The sequence below is a fragment of the Topomyia yanbarensis genome, chromosome 3, assembly GCF_030247195.1.
Source record: "Topomyia yanbarensis strain Yona2022 chromosome 3, ASM3024719v1, whole genome shotgun sequence".
Lineage (NCBI taxonomy): Eukaryota > Metazoa > Arthropoda > Insecta > Diptera > Culicidae > Topomyia > Topomyia yanbarensis.
Window position 1 is genome coordinate 4655660 of NC_080672.1, and position 24463 is coordinate 4680122.

General features: G+C 39.9%; 1 protein-coding gene across 1 annotated transcript in view; it reads right to left on the bottom strand.

Moving 5' to 3' along the window:
• Positions 1 to 24463, bottom strand: part of LOC131691758 (uncharacterized) — a 403765-nt gene that overhangs the window by 143093 nt on the left and 236209 nt on the right. The window contains exon 4 of the mRNA XM_058978386.1: positions 7689 to 7748. The gene's annotated coding sequence lies outside the window, so the exon portion shown is untranslated. The remainder of the gene's footprint in view (positions 1 to 7688; positions 7749 to 24463) is intronic.

Here is a 24463-nt window from a genome sequence, read left to right on the forward strand (position 1 = left end):
CGCCATTACCGTTAACGGATATACGACGATCGATTTCAGGACCATCTCCAACGAGTTAGGCAGGCACTTCGCTTCCTTGTCTACAGACGCCAGTAATCCCTACTCCAAAGCGATGCGATGGGAACTGTCAGATACTATACGCCCAATCAGTCTACTCCTCTGTTTCGCTAAGACTATGTAGCGAATAGTCCACAGGCAGTTGATGAACCTACCGGAGGGGTATTCGCTTGGATCAACGACAGTTCGTGTTCCAACGTAGAGCAGCAACGGGTCTTCCTCACCAGTTTTGGAGAGATGGTACGCCTATGCGTAACCGACGGTCTGCAGACGGACTTCGCAAAACTCGACGTGGCGACGGCATATAGTACCGTGTAGCGTCAGGAAGTACTGCAAGAACTAGGCAAGTGGAGCATCACTCGGCACAAAATATTCTACGGGGTAGAACTGACGTCCTGTAATAGGTTTTATCAAGATTTTAAGCTCCATATACTACCCATGATCGCATAGTTGTCCCGTTTTCTATGGGATTTCCTATCTTTATGGGACTGATATGCGATCATGGGCAGTATAGCACGGGTAAATCTGCGCTGTTACCGGCCTGCTTTCCCAGTACGTCCGCTGAAGCGTCCGGTATGGAAGCCGGGATCCTCTCCCTTTGCAGGGTAGTCGCACTCACCATCGCTAGAAGAGCACTGACATTTTTGGAGTGGCCCCCGGAACGATCTGTTTCCTGCTACAAACAGTCAGCAAGATCCGTCGGGAGTATACAGACATGAACCTACCAACATCCAGTTCGTGACCGGACTTGGCACGACTGCAGACCCAACCTGGACACAAATCTGTCTACAGAGCTGTGGTCCGACAGTGAGGCCAGAGCCAAATACAACCGACTGATGGCCAGCAGGTATAAAAATCACGTGCGGATATTCACCGACGGCTCCATGATCGCAATAGAGAGATAAGTGAAATAGGGGAAGGGCTCTCTTTCTACCAATCAGTGCCATACACGTCGGTTATCGCTTGCTTTGACTTAGAAACCGGAAGAAACACCCGTCGTTGTGCCGTCTGGCTCTCTGGCAGTTATATCCACCCTTGCGTCGGGGAAATTCGCATATGACGCACAAATTGTCAAGTTCCCGGTCACAACTGTAACGATGGCAATGCAAAGGCTGATCGCCTGGTGACCAGCACTATAAATTTACACTTTCCATCAGAGAGATCCTGGCCCACGCCACGCCCGAGAGGAAATGCACTATCATTTCTCAAACACACGGGACTTCTCAACCAGCTGTGACAGAACAGACTACACAGCTTCTCAAGGAACAAAATAATAACAATATTACAATGCGATGTCAATAACTTTCGGCTCAATTTGAAATCTATCAAAAAAATCGACACGCTCGGTACAGAAAGTAAGCCATGATTTTTTTAGCTGTGTTATAACGCTCCATCAGTGATTCTTAGGTTACTTGTCAAGCCCGTTCCAAAAATCCCCATATTATTAGGGTTTTCGGGAGTATTGCTCAACTAACGAATTTTAATAAGAATGTGAAGCAAACTTTTTTACGAACTATATCCCTAATTAACGAATACTTTTTCTAAGAACTAATTTTATTTACGAACCCCCGGTTTGGTTCGTAAATGGAGGTTCCAGTGTAATCATTTCATAGGGGGACCCGGGGCAGTGGGGGTAATTCGGACCCCCTCGATTTCTCAGAAAATAGCAAGACTTTCTGACTATTGTACATATTCGTGGAACGGCTATTCTGAAACAATAATTTTGAGAGCTGAAGTTTGTTTTGTTATAATGATCGTTGTTTTGCCATTCTCAAAACAAAAATCATTATAATGGAAAAACCGTGATTAAAGCAACACATAAAAGTGAAAAAGTAAAAGATAAGTGTATTGGAAAGCTTGAGGCTTCTATTTTATGGAATAATTTTTGTTTGATTGAAAACACAGATATTTTCAAGACCACACCACATTTGTGTGATATGAACGTACGAAGATATTCGGACCCCCTATACCGTCAACCACTGTTCAGCGGCTTGCGGGTGCGCACACCATTGCACACGCCATAGCAAAGAAAATACATGGGCCGCCAATCAACAGCTGTGACAAAACCAGAATAAGTTTTTGTGAAGCAATTTATTTTTTGTTTTTGCTTCTTAAGGAGTGTCTCTTGTAACTAATTGACAGGTAAACATAATTCCATTGTAAAGAAATTAAAGAAAAATGACGGTCCGAATTACCCCTACATTGTAAAAAGATGGAAATCGTAGAGGTTTGCAAATCGTCGCCTAGCGCTGCCATTGAGTGGTGCAAATTAACCTTTTATGGCACCAAAATGTAGCTGAGGTTTTAAACTAACTATTAGGATGTTTGACCGGTAACTTTTTTCACATCTATCTACCTAAAAGGGCGATTTGCTTAAGTATGTCCGAATAGCCCCGGGTTCCCCTATACATGGCAAAGCGTATTCCGACGTAATCGTTCCATCAATCAGCTCCGTAATGTTGTATCAAATGGATTTCTTTACAATAGGACTTTCGATTCCTTCCAGGTAGTGTTTTTGTTTGACTTTTTCTTACTTATATTCTTATATTTTTATCTGATATTTGCCAATCCTTATTTCCGGTATTTCATCTTTCGTGAAGAAAAGAAAAGAATCAGAAAAAAGAAAAATGCATCCGCGCTGTTCTTTTCGCTGTCGTATTCATTGCAATTGATTCATAGGTTTCATGCAGCCTACATGAATTTACCGTGTATAGAAGAGCAGCCTTAGGTGTTAGCCAAAAATAGACAAAATAAGACAGTTTATGGAAATCTTCTGAGGCCTATTTCGTTTCGGGACATGTTAAAGAGGGTTTGGCTCCTTAATTTTGGGACCTGGTCGTCACAGTATTTCTTGCGATTGGCTTTGTGTATAAATAATATAACAATGCAAAGCAAGAAACATTAGTGGAATAGGTGCATTTAATAAAGTTCGCGCAGAAGTTGGAATACTTGCTGTATACAAGAAGATCGTAGCTCATCAGTCCTCATTATTGCGACCATTTCCTAATGAAAAAGAAATTGCTTGTTTTTTTTGGAACGGATACAACATTTCAGCGAGAGCTACCAACTCAAGTTAAACTATCACGCTTATAACCAGACCCGTGGCCAGGAGTTTGTTTCGTGAGGGATTTAAAAGTGAAATGTATAAATGAACTCGAATGACTCGAAATAGTAACTGAAAACTTAAAGTAGTTTTAAAAGGATGTTAGTGAAACAATTTCAACACAAAGACATTATGAATAACGGATATTCAAGAATTCATACGCCAACCGATCATGACAACCCCTGCAGTCGCTGGCAAATGCAAGATGTTCTGAACTCCCTGTTTACACGGTGTAGAAGACACTCAATCGAAACGAGTAGTAAAGCGTCATAAAAAACCTATCTCAGAAAACAATATTAGTCTAAAATTTTCTAATCTGACAGGCACTTTGTGGTTATGGCAAATCCTGATCTGGCGTCCTGCCACTGTCAGTATGTCAATTTGAAACATCATGCGAATTTTTAAATTTAAAATATCAAGTTCATGATATTTTAAATTTAAAAATGAAACTTTACGCGCACTTACACACATTGTGTTCGGTAATTACTGGGTAGGGAAAGTTATGAAAATTAGAGCCATAGTACCCAAGTGAGGGCAAGGATGTGAAGTAAACAGATCGGAAAACTAGAAGTGGCAGGGTCGTTAGAACAGTCAACGTCTGTTTCTAGTAGACGGTAGTTAAAATGAATCGAATCCCTTTTCCGTGAAAACGATATAACCGAACACTTCTTCGGGTTCATGCACATGCGGTTCGTGTTACACCAATCAGCAAAGACATCAAGCTGCTGTTGGAGTAATCTGCAATCTTCAATTAAACGAATTAGTCGAAATATCAGCGAAGGACAATCGTGGAGTCTTCAGAACTAGATGTACATCATTGAAGTATAGCAGAAACATCAATGGTCCCAAGGTGCTTCCTTGAGGTATTCTTGACATAGAAATGAAGGTGGGGGCCTGACAGTCTCCTATGACGACCGCTATCTCTCGGTCTGTGAGGTAGGATCGAAACAGCTGCAAAACACTACCATTTATTCCAAATCTCTCCATTTTTGTGATTGCGATATCGTGATTTATTTTATCGAAAGCTGCAGATAAGTCGGTGTAAACAATGTCGGTTTGAGCACGATGTTCCATACTCTCTGTTATGTAGGATGTTAAACACAGCAGGTTAGACACAGTTGACCGTCCGGACGTGAAGCCGTGTTGATCGTCACTTAGGTACTGCTTACAATGAGCCTGAAGAGGTTCCGTAATCACCAGCTCAAACAACTTCGAAACAGCACACAATGAAGTTATTCCACGGTAATTATTGACGTCTCGCTTATTACCCTTCTTGTGGACTGGGAACATATTCGCGTATTTCCAGCAAGATGGAAAAACTCCTCTAGCAATACATGCTCGAAAGATGTCAAGAAGCGGAGTAATCAAAGCTTCAATATGCCTTTTCAGGATAACAGAGGGGAACCCGTCGGGTCCCGGATCGAAAGATGACTAAAGCCGAGAGGAAGCTCTGGTAATCATCGTTGCGTCGATAACATCGATAACACCCAAAGCTTAGCCTACAAGTGGAGCTTTGCTAGCAGCGAGTTCGAGTTGCTCAATGGTTATGCCTCACCTGTGAATACATTCGAGAATTTTTCCGAAAAAAGTGCACATATGTCTCGAGATGTGGTAGCTGTGTTACCATTGAAAGTCATAGACGACGGTAGTCCAGATTCCGTGCGTTGCTCGTTCACGTATTTCCAGAAACATTTAGGTTGCGACATAAGATCGCGCTGAATATTTTGCTGATATCGAAAGAAAGAGTGTTGACTGGCTCGTTGATTAGCGTGGTTGAGACTAACGTAATAGTTTCTGAGTGGTATTGTGCGATATTTGGTAAATCTCCGCAGGGCAGCTCTTTTGATGGATTTGAGCCATCGTAGCGTACTCGTTAGCCATGGAGGGCCGGCTTGTCGATAGTAAGCTTTCTTTGGAACGTGCCTGTCAATAACGTATCCCAGAACGTTGGAAAAAGTTTAAACTGCAGTTTCGACATCTTCGGGGTCTAGAATATTTTCCCAATCGATGGTGGAAAGAAGGTCTGCGATACTTTGATGGTTGGCTTTACGAAAATCGTAGAAGACGGAGAGCGGTGAAATATCGAAGTCACAGTGCACCACAGTGCTATCAATCTTGGCGATCAATGGAGGATGATGCGCTACTAGTTTTACTAGAGGAGAAGGAGCCATCACTATTGATGTGGCGGAGACCTGATCGCTGACAAAACAAAGGTCGAGGTGGCGGCTATTCTCATTGGCAATAGGATTAATTTGTAGTAATGTGGTTGAGCTATAGCTGTCAAGTAGTCTCACTGCACCTGGGGGGAAAACGGAATGGTCGGAATCCGGATAAAGAAATCCATTGCGGGAAGATTTCCATGAAATGCTAGAAAGGTTAAAATCTCCTACCACCATGATCTCATCAACTGCATTAGCATATTCGAGGATCGTAAAAACCGAGCTGCAGTGTGCTTCGACATATTCGATGTCACGAGCGGGGTCGGGTGGAACATACAACGCACACAGGTACAACTTACGGTCTCCAAGCTCGATAATCGTCCAAACCTGCTCAAGGCAAACCCAAGAAATGTTCTCGACAGCTCTTGCCTTCAAGCAGGAATTAACTGCTACTAATACGCCACCTCCGGTGGATTTTCGGCTATTGTTCGGGTTCCGGTCACAACGAAACACCTCGTAGCCGGTACCGAACACCTGACTGGAAAGTGTGTCATCGTTCAACCACGTTTCGACGAGGACAATGATGTCAAAACTCTTATCAGAGACTGCAAGACGATATTGTTCAACGGTTGAGTTGATTCCACCAACATTTTGGTAGTATAACAGCAGCTTGTCCTGTCGTTGACCAAACCTGGAAATCGAAGAGCTTTGAGGCAAGGAAGAGCTCGCAGATGCATTGTACTTGCCTATAGCAGGTTTGCGGAAGACCCCTTACGCCATTTTCACATGATTATCTAGAAATTGTTCCAAAATCGAGAGAAACAGTTTTCTGAAACAATTCCATCAATTTTGAAACCCATATGGCCTGTATTCCATTGAAATTCGCAAACAGTATCCCAATACTGAAACATCCTTCCGGAAATGCGAATTCCCGGGAACCAGATGACTTTATCCTATTCGTTTTCACAGTGTCTAATAGTATACGAGTTATTGAACCCAAAAACACCCTAAAGTGTTCAAATCGGTTAAAAATCGCCATGGTTATTAGCATTGCAGTTTTGCGGACATCTGGGTACCCTTGTCGGCCTGTTAGAAAGCCCCCGCTTTCCACATCGCCAATTTTATACCCTCAAAATCTATGTTTGGCAATGTTTTATGATGTCGCTGCTTGGGAAAGAACACTGTGATTTCATGAATAGAAACCAGAAAAGATACCCGGATATCTTGTCGAACACATAACTGTTAACCAGTACCTTGGAGTTGGTTGGTCCATACTTTGTAAAAAACAACAATCCTTTTTCATGAAATTAATACTTGAAGTTGAATTGAAAATATTGAAGACTTCTCGATCTCTGAAACAATAGCAAAAAGCGCATCGGAAATATTTCTTCAAAGTTTTTCAGCATATTAATAGTTTATTTCAGTACTGGACTTTTGGAGAATGCAAAATTTACGCAAAAAAAAAACAATGCTAAATCTGTAACCGGAAAATCCGCGTAAAAACCGCGTTTATTTGAAAATCCTCGTAAAAACAGGTCCTTTTGAGTTCAAAAGACTTAGTTGACAAAATGGAAAAGGCGGACGTTGAAGACTCCCTATGGCCCGCACCTCAATACTCTTTATGTAACGACCTTATTTTTAGTTATTGAAAATTGGTAAGTAATAAAAATATAAAATGCTTAATATATCTGCCGTTCGTGAACGGATTTAGACGATCCATGGTTTGTTAGAAAGGTATTTCATAAGGTTTTTACTTTTGTGCACTTAGCGCTACCTAGTTTCGTTACGATCGGTTCAGCCGTTGTTGAGATACATACAGACAATGTGCCAATTTGTCGAGCTGAGTCGATTGGTATATGAGACTCGTCTCTCCAGGCATAAAATTATTTTTTTCTAAGTTTAAGCAAATCCTTTGCATTTTTTGTAAGAAATAAAACAACATTTTGTTGAGTAAAAATATGTTCAAAAATAGATTACTTGTTTCAACTGTTGTTTTCATGTCACTTAGTCACTGATGAGGTGACCTCCTTTTTCAAGGTTATTCTTGATAAAACGAAACCGATTTTTTGCGGTAATCTTCAACATTTAAAAAGCTTAATTTTAACTTTAACTATTTAGTAAAAAAAATTATTTACGATACTGAATTGAATAAGTCGCAGGAACAGTTAAATGAATGCATCGGGTTTTTTATCTCTGCTTGTAACCCACTTGCTTCCAAAACATTCATAAATTCCAAATCCTTTATATCGTACATGGATCTAGATATGGATTCTATTTTATCTACTTTTTCCATACTGACAATTTTCATGCTCTACCCACGGGCCAGAAAGCTTTTGATAGTTTAAATCGCGGAAGAAAGTGAAACTCACCTTAGCTCGCAGGCATACACGGATCACATCAGTACATTTTCTTCATCAGGGCACGACACACTGCAATAGAAACCAGGAGAAAACGAAAGGGAAAATTAGTTACACAACAACAATAGCGACAGCACATACACACACAAAAAATGGGCTACTATTTCAGCGTGACAGTCTGCCGCAGTTAAGATCGATTACGGGAAGCTGCACACTTAATTCACCATTTTAATCTAGCCACTTCAATCTATACATTAGGTACGCTCACACTTCTTCTGCTTCTTTAGTACATATTTGTTGCAACTCTCACGAAGTTCCCATCATCACAGCTTCCGCACTTTGTTTTTTTTGTTGTATCGTTTGTTACTAAAAAGTACTATAGGTAGGTATCTACCAACGAACGATCCGAACATCAACTGAGCTATGAAGAGCGCCACATACATCACAAGTGGCAGTAGGCGCAGAATTGCCTACTACACATATATTTATCCAGTCAATAGATCATTCATTTAATAAGCTCCAGGGAGGGAAACTTTGCTTCTGATTGGGCGAGCTTCCGTTTCTTGCGCCTTCGAATGCTGACAAATCAGATAAATGGCGCTCGGTAGCAGCAACTCGTGGGTCGCAAGCGGGTTTCGGAATAATTGTTGCATAGAACTGAGCTATTTATGGGTTTCAAGTAAATCTATCGGTCTCAAGAAATGTCGATAGAGAAATTGTTGATGCAAATCATTTTATTTTAATAAATTATGGTTGAATGGAAAATCCGATCTGAGTTTTACATCATTGGAATGCAAATTTGGAAAATATCAGTGCGTACCGTGCCGTATTGTTCGACATCTAAAAGTAATTATCATATTTGTAATTAAACACAACCTTTCAACTGTCACATGAACTGCCAAAGTATCTGATTTTCAGTTCAGCGATTCAGGCGCAACACATTTCAAGTGGCGTCGCAGATTTTTACCGCTTGCTTTGATTATGACAAAAAAAGAAAACTGCTGTATTAATCATAGAAATTTACATTATGACAGTGAATTGAATCACATTTTTACTGTTTAGGGGATGAAATATTGTTAAGTAATGTAGAACAAATTTGTCATAGCGGACGATAAATCGGTTTGAATACATATACAAACGGCCATATTGAGGATTTTTTTTTCTATTTATTCCACTAAATTTGAACGTATGCTTCCAACACACATTGCCTAACCCAGCAAAAAAGCCAGTTTAAGACCAGTTGTTACAAATCATGATTACCTCATGGAACCGGTTCGAACATCCAAATAAAATCCTAGCAGAGAACATCAATTAGAGACAAACATCATAAAACTGTATGCTTCTTGGAGGTCAAGTCCACGTAGCTCGTATACTTCCTGAAACTCATAGCAATAAAATCAAGCTTGACGAAGTGGTACGGAATAAACCTAATTAAACCGTTTTGATTCGGCGATTAAAGAGACCGAAATGAGTACCGAGGCTAAGGCTGAGAACCAGGGGCCAAACCTGCATAGATTTGGCGTGCCCTGTAGCACACATTGTTGGCATCTTAATCATTTGGTTAGGCGTTACCCTTGAAACCATAGTGAGTTCTATGCAAAAGCATATGTGAATTGTTGCACTAGCAAATGCAAGAACTAAGCAAGCCATGCCGGTCGTGCGGTTCTTAGTGATTCAAATGGCGACGGAAAAAGTTGAAAACCGTCAACGAATGCCATGCAGAATTCGATACAAAGGGTTGCGCACTGCACGTGTTCAGGCTTTGTGTTTCCAATGCCACCCGCCTACTCTGTGTGTAGCTTGAGAATGAGAATAATTTTCACGGCTGCAAACCAGCTCTCCACTGTGAAGTTTAACTTTGATGTCAATTTGTGTGATTGTTGTTCGTTTCTGATTCGCCTGCGGCGAATTCAAAATTCTGTTTAGACATGGCGTCCTTTAAGTTTTATTCTGATTTTAATCATCTACGTATCTAGGAAAAAAAATCTAACAAGTTCAAGCTAATCGAAAAAATCTGCGCCAGGTGATCTCAGTGCATTAAAATCTCCATTAAATCTCGACTCTAGCCAAGTGGACCTCCCACCCAGTTTCGCGCGTCTGAATGCAGTATACATACTCGAAGCTGACGTACGGTACATTCCATTCCCGGAAGGTCGTATGTGGCCGCCTGAAGTATCATTTCGCTATAAAGAACGAACCTCGATCGGCAGCAGCCTTGTACAGTTGGTTGGTTGCTTGGTTGGGTAGAAGATACGGTCAGCGCAGTAACAGTATTTGAATTTTAATACGCACTTCACTGTCAAGTCTGCTGGGACTGCTCACTTGTACGGTCCAAATTTGGTAATAGACGATTACGGTGATCGTTTAGTGCTCATTCCACGATACGGATATGGTTCCCTGGGGCAGACCGCATCAGAACTGGTTTTTTGCGCAGCACGTTCCTTAACGGAAACCATTCCGTACTCAGATTACTCAGTCAGCTTACAAATAGCAGACAAAATGCCATAAATCACCGAGTGCAGGTAGGGGAGTTCTAGAGATACTGTTACAGCATCGCGTCAGGCTAATTATGCTTAATTGGAAATTAATTTTTTGAAAATTCAATCATTTTAATCAGTTATTCCAATGAACCGCTATTCTGACATGCAAAAAATACAGCAAACAGTAGGCGTTGTTTACCCATATTTCTTGCGAATCCATGACAGAATGGTTCGATTTCCAACGGTGCACAATCTCCATGGCCTGGAAATTATGCAAATCGTTAAACTAATATTCAAAGAACATTATGCTCGCACAACTAATCACCGAAGAAAATCGATTCGGCCCGTGCTAATTTCTCCGAAGCTATTGTCCCCTAATGCTAATGGCAATAAAATACTGTCTCAATCTAACGGGAAACGTTTTCTGTGCTAATTTAAAAAGAAAGAACGCCCACGGGAGAAATTCTAGTCCACGAATTTCATCTCCCTCAAACGCCGTTTTAGTCGAACTAAGAGCAATTATCGCTTCTTTGGCAGACACCCATCGCTGGATCAATTCAGTGGGTCAAGCAGGCGAATTTAAATTTTATAGAAGCATGCCATGGCACCTCCCTGGTTACGGAATGATACACCTACGTCGAAGTAGTTATGTAGGCCATGCTAGACACTCCAGGTGGCGGGGTCGCAACACAAACAATCAAACTTGTTCCTGACGTTCCCGACATTTACGAGGGTTTTTCTATTCCCGCCGCCATTGTACCAGCGCGAGTTTTACGATTATCAACGGCACACTATAGGGAAACCATTATCGGAATTTTGTTACTTTTCAGCTCGTAAAAATGCGTTGCACCTCGACGGCAACAGAAAAACTAGCGTCCTCCAACAAAAGGCTCTTGTTCAAAGTTTAAGGTTTAACCTTTTTCGCTGGGCTGGATCGTTTACCATCCCAACAACAACCGAGCAGAAACCGCGGCTGGGACCGCGCGATGGTCTTCCGTCACTGGTAATTTCTATTTCGGCAAAGTGCAGTAAAATTACCCTATGGTAATGGGCGGGTTGCTCTCCTCTATTTAGGCTCCAGGGTAGAGGCTAAAGTTTAATCTTTTAATAGCCTTTCGAATCGAGCCGTACAGCCGTAAGCTGGTCGAACGAACCTTCCAGCGGATGAGGCAATAAAAACAACTTTTCTAATCAAACAATTGAGAAAACCTTGAGTGTTTGTTGGCATTTCCAACCGCGCCAATCTACCGAAGTTAGTAGTAGCTACTTTCAAGCTCTAATGTTTATGGTTTTTAAGCTGTATTTACTCCTCACCCTGTCTAGTAAGGGGGGAGGGAACTGTAATTTACTACTGTAGTACTTTGGCGAAAATTTAACTTGGTGTGGTTTTCAATCAATTGATACATCATGGAATGTACTTTTTTACAACAAGAAAGTTTTTTCATTTATTGCAGTTGTGTATTAAAAAACAAAGTTCACGGGTTTTTAGTGCAATCGTACTGCAACGTGGTGGTGAATCCCCGGTGAATCGTCAATAAACATTAGTAGGCTTAACAGAAAAATATTGACAGCTCCACCCGTTTGCTTACGGTAGCCATGGCGAAAGTAGTGAAGTAACTACTTTTGATGGTTTGTAATTACCGGCGGATCCATCCTGGAGTGAACAAGTCTATTCGTCGTGGCGCACTTTATGTTGGCCGAAAACAGTGGAGCGCCCACATACAAGATCCTGGCACTCCTGGAGAAAGGTAAGCGGCGAAAGCTTTTGCGTGACCGGAAGGAAAGGCAAGGTGGCAAAAATCCACCTTGGGTGCCAACATGGACAACGTCGTGAGGAAGCGGCTGAATTCGCTCGTCAAGGGTGTGTTTCTTGCGAAGGTTTTTATACAAAATGGCACTACCTTTTTTTAAAGTGTCATTAATCCCATAAGAAATACATCGCGCCGAATCGTGCGCCAAATAGCGCTATGGACTCCCGGACAATACCAGATGCTAAGAAAATCGATACCATCCAAGGATACACCGAGTAAAGATAGATGGACACATTTTTTGCTATACTATCCTCAGACTTGTCTTGAAATTTATTTTATCTTCCATACTTTCTGTCTCTTCCTACGCATTGTTTAAATTTTTTATGTGAGCCGGTCTCTAAGCATGAATACAAAAGACGTCGAACTAAATCCTTTCCAAATTATCAAAGACTTCCCGTTGAAAATCAGACACATGAGACGTTGTACAACATTTTCTGATCTTTTTTTGGGATCAAAGATAATCAGTGACAGATAACTCGAAAATTCGTCCAGACAAGCTCAGTATTGTGATTTTCGTTGCTGGCAAAGTTTTTTTTATGAAGGGCTACTGGGTCTACATGCCAGCTCACAAAGTTGAGATCGACCGTGTGGTCACGGTTCCGATTTTGTCATTCGGAGTTGGCTGTTTCAAGAACTAACTTCAACTTAATTACTTAAACATGTTTGTTATTTATTTTTTTTAGCCGCTTTACATTTGAAAATAACACCCTTTCTTCTTCAATAAACCGGAATAGCTGGAATAATGTGTATGGATCAGGCCCGTAGCCAGGATTTTCTTTCGGGAGGAGCTTACAAAATTATTGCATAAAGCTTATAGTTCTGATGACGTCTTGATATGATCACTAGAAACTAAATGAAATTTTGAAAAGTTCTCAATGAAAACAACTCCAAATCTAAGACAATTCTAAAAATCAATTGAGCTGTTGACCTAACGCACCAAAGCCCTACGGAAGACGTAAGCACTCGAGTTGAGTGTATAGAAAATATAGAAGAGCTGCTGTTGAGTCGATTTCAATTTATTGTATCCTTTTTGCTCTCTTTTTCTCCGTGATCTCTGATCATCTCTCTCATTTTATTCCATAAAGACAAAAATAAAACGAAAGACTGTCTTATACTGAAAACATGAAATCGAAACAATAATCCCTTATTGACTTATATACTCAACTAGTTACAACATTTTAGTCGCTCTCCGTGATAGCCCACTGATGTCTGTTTACTGTATATTTACTGTAACAGAAGCTGTCTTCTCGGCTATATTGTCATCGGCTAATTGAAATATTTTTGTCTAGCACACGTGAGTGAGATGCCTGATGTTTATATTAACTCTTTCATGTCCAACTTTTTTCTTGTGCATACAGGGGCTCTAATCTTTTTTCCTTGAAAACGGGGGGGTCAAGAAACACGAAAAACCTTTTTTCATAAAGATAAGTGCTTCCATCGCAGTGCTAGAAGCTGCGCAAGTTTTACCTTCCAATGATTAATACAATTTTCCTAGAATTTTTACAATAGTCCTATTACGTGGAAAATGTAGTCAAAGACGATCTAAATTGATAGGTTTTATCAGTTTTCAATAATGTTGCAAAATAACGAAGATGTATGAAAATTTCATTTTTCGTCGTCAACGTAAACTGTCACTGGCAGCACTGCTCCATCGGAATCCAATCAGGCTCATTGTAAGAACCTCAGTTTTAGAGCTAAAACTTGTAACTTTTAGTGCTCAAATGAAAGGTAATAGTCACATTTATTAGCCTTACTTGTTTTTGGGAGCAATCCCGAGCAGTCTGATAAAAAATTGAGAACTAAACTTGATGTTGTGATGTAGTAGAGAATGATTGCTCAGGTTGTTATCATTTTGGTCGTTTTAACGGTTAAAAGATCAACATCGAAAGCAGAAAAATTACACTATGACATCAAACAGAAAACTATTTATGCTATCAGTGAAAGCAAATTGAAAACTCATTTAGATGGTGAAATATTTCATTGATAATAAAATAAGTAATCAATTTGATGTTTGTCAAAGAAATAGAAACAAACATTTTTTTCTATAAATGTAAGCACATCAAAATGAGATCAAACTATGATGTCATATCTGAAAAGTTTAAACTGATATCAAAATAAGATTTCAATTTGATGCTGGATATCAAAATATGTTGTCTATTTGCTGTAATTTTGATGTTGGACTTTGCTCGGGATTCCTGCCTACACCAAAAGTTATAGCAGCTTAAAAGCGTTGTAGTCCACAAACAACATGGGTATGAGTGGATTAAGCGTACACTTTATTCTGGCCAATATCTAGCATAAAATATGAGTTTTGTTAGGCGCAATCACTAGCGACAAATGCTCATTTTGAGACGTTTTTTGTGCTCGGTTTTCTATATAATTTCAACATTTTTATTATATAAAACGTTTATTTGATTCGGATCAACGCATTAGCTAAATGAAGCCTTGGGTCTTTAATATTTTTCAATAATGTGAACAATTAAAACGATGGCGTCCTACAGATCTTGTACGAGCTAATATTGCGCGGGGAGACCTGTTTACTAGGCTGGAAAATATTTTTCCTAACCAACCGCGCCTTGGTGGTCGTACATTTCTATCTCGTACACTTCCGTATTAACATCGTGGTTACTGACATGTCCATGTTCGCGAATATCTGATTTCAACTTTGTTTCTATGTATATTGAAACATATGAAAGAAGTCGTAAAAGACTTCTTAAAATTCGTATTTATATATGTGATGATATGTTAAAGTCGTTGTGATATACATCGAAGTCGTTCATGTGTTGTATAATGAACACATACATCCAAAGAAAATATCTCTTGCAATTGTTGCAAGCGACAATCACTTTATTTTATTCATTTCGTTTATTTGATAGGCACAAATGCGTTAGCTTGGTGGTGCCAAATTCTTTTTTTTTATGAAAATTTTTAAAACAAGGAATTCAATAGTAATAGTTTTTTTTAGGAACTATTTATAGTTATCTTAAAACTAACAATATAGTTTGGTACACAAAAGGGGAACAAATATTTATGAAAAATTTCACAGGTGTTTTAAAACTGGGAATACAATTCTATTTACAAGATGGGGGACAATAATTTTAACAAAGAGGTAAAATTACAACTATCTTAAAACTAGGAATACGGAATACAAATTTAAACTTTTGTCAAGTTGTGTCAAGGACAGGGGAGAGAAGGCCTAGATGTTGACCGGGAGAGAAGAGGAAAACTTGCAACTTTCGGGAGATCAGCGAAACAAATTAGCGCCTCAGTCTAGTAGGTCGGATTGGCGGATGGTATTCTTCGGACCCGCGGGAATCCTTCAAAAGTCAAAGCGACAATCACTTGCAAATAATGTTAGCATCGTTTGCAATTTTGCTGTGAAAGCCACTTGCAATTGTTGCATGCATATAAAATCACTTCATCTCTCGCTATACGTACAAAAGTTTCTTCAACACACTGTCAAAGGATTACCACCACATTCACATGCCTATTCTGGGTGTTATAGCAACGCACGGCGAGTTTTTATTTTCCGTCTACTTTGTTTTCATTGCTCACCAACATCATGAAACGTAGTTTTGTGGCTTATTCATTACATTACATTCATTACATATGAGATAGCATCAAATTGCGGATGTGCTGATTGTACGAGTTTTAACGCTCTGTCCACATGTACAAGATAGAACAGTGCCTATAGTCAGTGCTACGATGCGCAAGGACGTGAGTTCAAATCTTGATGCGTCATTTACTTTTTTCATAATCGTGAAATCATCCAAGTGTTTATATACGACTTTTATCCACTCATGATTATCTGATAGCATGGTTGGATGGATTAGGTATTGGTTAGTGATCTGCCCGCGAGGGGCTCATTTTAAAATGCCAGCTGTCTTTTTTATCTAACTCATATTGCTCACCAATACACATACGTCGCAAAAGCGAAACGTCGAACGTCAACTGAAATCCAAGCCCAAGTCGTTTTGGAAATATGTGAACGAGCAGCGAAAAGAATCCGGGTTACCATCTTGTATGTCATTAAATGGAGTTTTAGGCACCGACACTAAGGAAATTTGCCAATTGTTTTCCGACAAATTTTCAAGCGTTTTTTCCGACGAGAACCTTTCCCCACAACAAGTCGCTGCCGCTTCAAATCTAACTCCTTCTCTAGGACGAACCATCAACCGAATTTGTGTCGATAATGCTGCCATTCTTGCAGCAAATTCCAAGCTGAAAGCATCTAGTTCCCCGGGTCCAGATGGCGTTCCTTCGATTTTTGTCAAAAAGTGCATCAGCGGGCTTCTTGAACCACTTCGGCGAGTCTTTGTGCTATCACTCAATACTGGAACATTCCCTTCCTGCTGGAAAGCAGCGCACATGTTTCCAGTTCACAAAAAAGGAAACAAATCGAACATTGACAATTATCGAGGAATCTCGTGTTTAAGTGCAGTATCAAAACTATTCGAGCTGGTTGTCTTAGACCCTCTTTTCTTTCACTGCAAACACTACATTGCAGACGATCAACACGGATTTATGCCTAAACGATCGACAACGACTAACCTGCTCTCGTTCACAACATATGCAATGGATGGATTCGCTGACGGATTGCAAACCGATGCTATTTACATGGATCTATCTGCGGCCTTCGACAAAATCAATCATGATATCGCAATAGCGAAGCTGGACAAACTCGGTATTCATGGACAACTTCTGCGCTGGTTTCGTTCCTACCTCGATGGAAGGCAACTCCAAATCAGCATTAAGGACTGTCTATCTACACCATTCTTCGCTACATCCGGCATCCCACAAGGAAGCCATCTCGGTCCAGTGATATTCCTCCTCTACTTTAATGACGTCAACATCAAATTACAAGGACCCCGCCTTTCTTTTGCCGACGACATGAAAATTTTTCAACAAATACGGGATAAAACCGATGCCGAGCTTCTTCAGAGGGAATTGGACAGCTTTAGTACGTGGTGTGATCTAAACAGAATGGTTTTAAACCCGAGCAAATGCTCAATCGTTACGTTCACGCGGAAACGCCATCCGATTCAGTTTAACTACCATCTCTTCGACTCGAGTATTCCAAGACACTCTAACGTCAAGGATCTCGGAGTCATCATGGATTCGGCACTAACGTTCAAACCACATACATCATCCATTGTGGATAAGGCTTCAAGACAGCTTGGGTTCATCTTCCGAATAGCGAAAAACTTTAAGGACGTATACTGTTTAAAATCTCTCTATTGTGCGCTGGTTCGCTCAACACTGGAATATTGTTCTGCTGTTTGGAACCCTTACTACCAAAACGGTGTCGACAGAATCGAGGCCGTCCAACGCCGGTTCATACGCTTTGCACTCCGACATCTTCCTTGGCAAAACAGATTTCAGCTGCCGAGCTACGAAAACCGTTGTCAGTTAATACAGCTCGATACTCTAAGCATCCGGAGGGACTGCTCTCGAGCCCTGTTCGTCTCGGACTTACTGTCTGCCAGGGTGGATTGCCCTACAATCCTCGGACGCCTCGATCTTCAAGCTCGCGTTCGAGCTCTGCGCAATAACTCTCTTCTGCGAGTCCCATTCAGGAGAACTAACTATGGGCGCCAGGGCGCTGTTACCGGACTCCAGCGTGTGTTTAACAGTGTGGCGACGGCGTTTGACTTCAACCTGACAAGGAATTCGATAAAAACTAAAATAATTCGTATTCTGAAATGTAATTAGTTTAAGTAACCACCATTGGGGCCAAGGGGTCTGTTGGTGACGGTACAACAAATAAACAAATACGTTTTTTTTCTTCTGATTCTTGCATTACATGCAAGGAAGCTTCTTGCATTTTTACACATTATCAGAACGCTTGCAATTATCGCTTCGCATTAATGTAAGCCTTTCTTACCGGGTACGGTTTGGGTGTAGAAACAACTTTGAAAAGATATAAATCCGACACAGTCTTTGGTGAAATCGTTATAAAATTATTTTTCTTCTAATAAAATTCTAATTTCTATCTGACGATTTTGTTTTTTTTGTAGACAAATTTTCGAGATTTTTTCTCATTAATATACGATTTGTCGTTTGCTGGGAAGTAAGTGGTATCAGATCTTGTAGCCGAACATTGATTATCTCATCGTCCATATATATGAGGATCAAGCACGTGTTACAAGTTTTTATGAAAAATGACTGGTTTCACCTGGGTTAATGTGTTGAATGACATCAGCGCTGAATGTCTGACAGCGAATATTTCACATCATGAATATTCGGTCTTATGCGAAAAGACTGGAAGTCTTTGCCTCCGTGTTTGGCTGGAGCACCACTTCTTGCTTCTGTGACTCAATCATCCGACGGATCACCCCAGCAATAATTAAAGTAATAGTTTCTTCTGTTCTTCCGACGAGTCACACAATATGTCAGGAACTGTTTTATGACTCTCATATGACACTTTTTTTTTCAAAATATTTTTATACTTGTTTCGATCCCTTAAGGAAATTTTAAAAGTTTGGAATGGAAAATCCTTTCCTTACAGAAAATATTACGTGATTAATAAATTTGCATTAAATGATGTAATTTTTTATAAAACTTTGTATGGACATATCTACTCGACTACTAATTACTATTAATGTACTAATATACCATCTTAATCCTTGTGAAGCAGTGAAATGATTTTACATAAATTGGATCATTGAAATAGTTTTTACTAGAATTTGCTTGACATTGAACGCAATAACTAATGTTGGGGAGACTCGACCAAGATTTTATGGGGAGACTTGACCAGGTGGCAATTAGCTGAAGAAAGTTACAAAATTCCTGATATTTATTATGCTTTGGTTTCAACTGTTAGTGTTAATCACGCCATAAAAAAATCCCACTTCAAACATAAGCCATTATATTTTAGTATTAGTAAACAAAGCTAGCAATAGTAGGACTGATTTCGTGACGTTTGAACATGCAATGCAAGCAGTACAGTTAATCCTTAAAAGTAAATGCATTAAAAATCAAAATTTATCAAATGTAACCCTTTTATATTTTTTACTGCTACCTAAGGGTCTCCACAATATGGAAAAAATAATTACAGTATGTTTTATGTCATTATTTTTTGTTATGATTTTTCATATTTCTCTTGGTCAAGTCTACCATGCTTTGGTCAAATTAAAAACTCTGCAAAAAATCATGAAGACGCACAATAACTTTGCACATTATATCTCAATGACTTTTGAGGGATTGAAGGCTTTTTAGAGATTTATGCAGTTTTAGCTGAAAACCTGGTCCAGTCTCCCCATGTTGTCCTAAATATCGTGAACGCTGTCTTCGGTGGATCGAAATAGCAATCTTCCTCACCATTCTCATATTAATTTGTTCAAATCAAACAAGATGCAATTTTTTGCGAGTCACCGAAAAACATGTTGCTTCTTAAATTTATTTTTGAAAAATTTCGGGAGGGGCTTTAGCCCCCTAGCCCCCCCCCCCCCCCCCCCCTCTAGCTACGTGCCTGGTATGGATTGAATGAGACATAAATATGAGATAGGAAAAAAGTTAAAAAACTGTAAACCTCCGTAAAATTATGTATACAAATCAAAGCAATACACTAATTACGCGTCGAATTCTTCCTACCTGTAAGGAATCGAAAGTTTTACTGTAATGTTAAAATCCAATCGATACAAACATTACACTAAGGCGGGAAGGTTGATGGAACGATGACCTCGGAACATGTCTGGTACTGTACACGAAATGGGTCATCGGAAAGTCAACCCAAATCCGTGAACCAAATTATTTACATAAATACGTGCAAACATCTTTTTTCTCTAAATCGCTACCGGCTAGTGGAAAATAGAATGGCTAACACACATTTAAAAACAACACCATTTTTGTGAATAAATCTGAATGGGATTGACAACGCATTGCGTAGTTTTAGTTTTTCGACTTTTGATGTTAACGTTGACCTTCTTTTTCAGTTCGATCTTCGTACAATATTTTTTTTTAATTGCCCACCACACTCCCCCACACCAAAGAACTCATACAAGAGCCCCCTGGTAGTGGACGCAACTTGTCTCAGCCCATGAACAATGGCAACAAAAACAAATAAAACAAACTGAGCTGAGACAGATATTTATTGATGTGCAATTAGGTTAAGATAATTTTTTTTTTTCATAAAACGTTTATTTGACACGGCATTTGCAAAAGCTTTTTTACGCCGGGGTTTTTTTTTTACATAACATGTTACAAAGGTTCTTAAGACTATCACGTTATAAAAAAATCACTTTCTAATGCTAACACTGAGGATAATCATCATTTTGAATGTTTTTAATTATAATCTATTTTCTTGAATTTCATTGTAAACCTATTGATAGTTTTTCTGTAATCTTTGTTTTTTTTTTTTTCTTTATTTATATCGTTTTATCTAACTTAACTAACTGCGAAGAAATCTAAATTGTTTGTGGGTAGCAAGGGAAAAAACTAGAAACATTGTGGGGATAATTATATTTGAATATTTATTGATTTCAGGAAATGATAAATATGGCTCATGTATGTAAGATCTCGTAAAGCGAGGATATCACGAACAGGTACATAGGGTGGTTTTCTTCTGGCTCGTAAGGAGTCTATTAATTGGGATCTGGCTTCACGATATTCAATGCAAGACCAAACAACATGTTCAATGTCTTCGTAACCCTCTCCGCAAGCACATTGATTATCTTCTGCGAACCCAATACGGCGGAGATGCGCATTCAACGTATAATGGTTGGACATGAGTCTAGACATCACACGAATGAAGTTTCGACTTACATCCAACCCTTTGAACCATGCCTTCGTTGATACTTTAGGGATAATTGAGTGCAACCACCTTCCCAGATCTCCATTGTCCCATGATGTTTGCCAACTAGTAAGCGTCCTCTGACGAGAAGCGCTATAAAATTCATTGAAGGCAATAGGTCTTTCATAGATGTCACCGTCCAGCGCCCCTATTTTGGCTAAATTATCCGCTCTCTCATTACCCGGTATGGAGCAATGAGCGGGAATCCACACTAAGGTAATTTGATAAGATTTATTTGTTAATTTGGTTAAGTATTCTCGTATCTTCTTCAAAAAGAACGGAGCGTGATTATCAAGCTTTAATGAGTGTAGTGCCTTAATTGTGCTGAGGCTATCTGTGAGGATGAAATAATGGCTCGGAAGTAAAGTATCAATGATTTCCAGACTATGGTGAACTGCTGCTAGTTCGGCTGTGTAAACAGAGGCAGGTTCTGCAAGCTTGAAAGAGATCGCGGTGTTATGGTTGAAAATACCGAAGCCAGTGCCCTCGTTGATTCGTGACCCATCAGTGTAGAACATTTTATGGCAGTCAATGTGTTGGTATTTACTTATGAATATTTTAGGGATCTCCAGAGAGCGCTGGTGATCCGGGATTCCACGAATTTCCTCTTGCATGGACGTGTCGAAAAATAAAGTGGAATCGGGAGTATCTAATATATTAACACATGTCAGAACATAACTAGAAGGCGTTATTTCTTGTGACATGTGATTGAAGTACACTGTCATGAATCTGGTTTGGGATTGAAGCTCGACAAGTCTTTCGAAATTTTCAATTACAAGTGGATTCATAACCTCACATCGTATAAGTAAACGAGAGGAGAGATCCCAGAATCGATCTTTTAAGGGAAGAACTCCCGCTAGAACTTCAAGACTCATCGTATGTGTCGATTGCATGGAACCTAAGGCGATTCGTAAACAACGATACTGTATTCGTTCCAATTTAATAATGTGAGTGTTTGCAGCTGAACGGAAACAGAAGCACCCATATTCCATTACTGAAAGTATCGTTGTTTGATACAATCTTATCACGTCACTTGGATGAGCACCCCACCAAGATCCGGTTATTGTTCGGAGAAAATTTATCCTTTGTTGGCACTTCTTTATCAGATACCTAATGTGGCCTCCCCATGTACCTTTAGAATCGAACCAAATTCCGAGATATTTGAAGGTCATGACTTGGGCTATCGTTCTACCAACCAACTGAAGCTGAAGCTGAGCTGGATCACGCTTCCTTGAAAAAACAACCAACGCTGTTTTCTCCGTAGAGAAATCGATGCCTAGCTTCAAAGCCCAACTTGATAAATTATCCAAACTATCTCGCAATGGTTGTTGTAAATTTATGGCTTTTGGTCCTGTAACAGAAACCACGCCATCATCTGCAAGATGCCTTAGAGTTCATGGGCTGAGAATACAATTATCAATATCATTCACGTAAAATTGTAGAGAAGGGGGCTTAAACAAGAACCTTGTGGGAGGTCCATGTAACTTATCCTGAATTTTGCCAAATCGCCATATGAAAAATGCATGTGCTTTTCTGACAATAAGTTGTATAAATAATTAGTTAATATTGGTGAAAGACCACATTGATGTAGTTTCTCTGAAAGAACGTCAATGAAAACAGAGTCGAATGCTCCTTATATGTCTAAGAACACAGACGCAATTTGTTCTTTTTTTGCGTAAGCTAGTTGGATTTCTGACGAAAGTAGCGCCAGACAATCATTCGTTCCCTTTCCCCTCCGAAAACCAAACTGGGTATCTGATAGCAAGCCGTTCGCCTCAACCCAATTGTCGAGACGTCGTAGGATAATTTTTTCCAACAATTTCCTGATGCAGGATAGCATTGCAATCGGTCGATACGAGTTATGGTCAGAGGCTGGTTTTCCCGGTTTTGGAATGGCGATAACTCTCACTTGTCTCCAGTCGTGCGGGACTATGTTCTGCTCAAGAAGCTTATTGAATAAATTCAACAAGCGTCTTTTTGCTAGGTCAGGCAGATTTTTCACCAAGTTGAATTTAATTCTGTCTGGACCCGGAGCATTATTGTTGCATGAGAGGAGTGCAATTGAAAATTCCATCATTGTCAAAGGCGAATCTATGGAATCGTTACTTGTGGGAGCATCGCGAATGATTTTCTGCGCAGGAGCAGAATCTGGACAAACTTTCTTGGCAAAATTAAATATCCAGCGATTCGAAAAATCTTCGCTTTCATTAGTTACGTTTCGATTCCTCATTCTTCTGGCTGTGTTCCAAAGAGTACTCATTGATGTTTCTCTCGACAAGCCATCAACGAAACGTCTCCAATAACTAGACTTTTTGGCACGACGGAGACTGTCAAATTTGTTTTGTAAAATCGAATAATTTTCAAAGTTTGCACGTGTACACCCTTTCCGTTTCATAATTTCTTTGTAAGCAACTTGTTTAGCTTCATATGCATCCGAGCACTCTTTGTCCCACCAGGGATTAGGAGGCCGGCTGTTCATTATCATGCCAGGATTGTATTTCGTTTGGGTTTGTTCTGCTGCTTCAATAATCAAACCCGCTAGAAATTCATATTCTTCGGTAGGTGGTAGCTCTTCCGTCGAAACAAGAGAAGTGGAAATTAAAGATTGGTATTTTTTCCAATCAATATTTCGTGTCAAGTCATAAGGTACATTGATTGAATTCGTGAGGCCTAATTCACTGCTAATTGAAATAACGACTGGCAAATGATCGCTACCGTGAGGATCAGGTACAACCTTCCACGTGCAATCTAACCGAAGTGATGTCGAGCATAGAGATAGATCTAATGCACTTGGTCGTGCGGGTGGTCTGGGAATGCGTGTTGCTTCGCCTGTATTTAAAACTGTCATATTGAGCTCGTCACAAACATTGTATATCAAAGAGGATCGATTATCATTGAAGAGGGAACCCCACAATACTCCGTGCGAGTTGAAGTCTCCCAGTATCAGCCGCGGAGCAGCCATGGATTCCACTACCTCAAAAATCTGACGTTGTCCAATTTGAGCTTTGGGAGGTATATATATAGAAGCGATAGACATGTCTTTGCCTTTAATATTCGTTTGGACAGCTACAGCCTCAATGCCCGCAAACAAGGGGATGTTAGTTCTATAGAAAGGATAGCACTTTTTAATTCCTAGAAGCACTCCTCCATATGGGGTGTCTCGGTCTAGGCGAATAATGTTGAAATCATTCAAGTTGAAATTAATGTTTGAGGTAAGCCATGTTTCACATAAAGCAAAAGCATCGCATTTCAAATTATGCAGCAAAATTTTTAAGGAGTCAATTTTAGGTATGATACTTCTGCAATTCCACTGTAAAACAGTGATGGAATCTTTCATTGGAGGAGGTGAATTACCCATTGAAAGATACAATCGCTGCAAGGATGGGCCATTGAGCAATCAGCTGCTCTAAAAATGTTCTAATTGTTGGGAGGAACGCTGAAAGTATACTTTTTAGTGGTTCAGAAATATTGAATGCTTTGAAAATCCAATCGACAATTTCAGAAAATTTCAATAAACCTATCCCCGGTTGAGGCTCGGAGGAAGTTGAAGTTTTATTATTTCCAGTAATGGTGTTCTGTTTGGATTGTACTTTACCAAAACCGGGAGGGACTGGCTTCGGTATTGCATCGGAATTCTTTAGCTTTGGCCGCAATTTATTTGTTGGAGGAGAAATTTTAAGGCCCTTGCTTGGCAGTTTGGGAAAA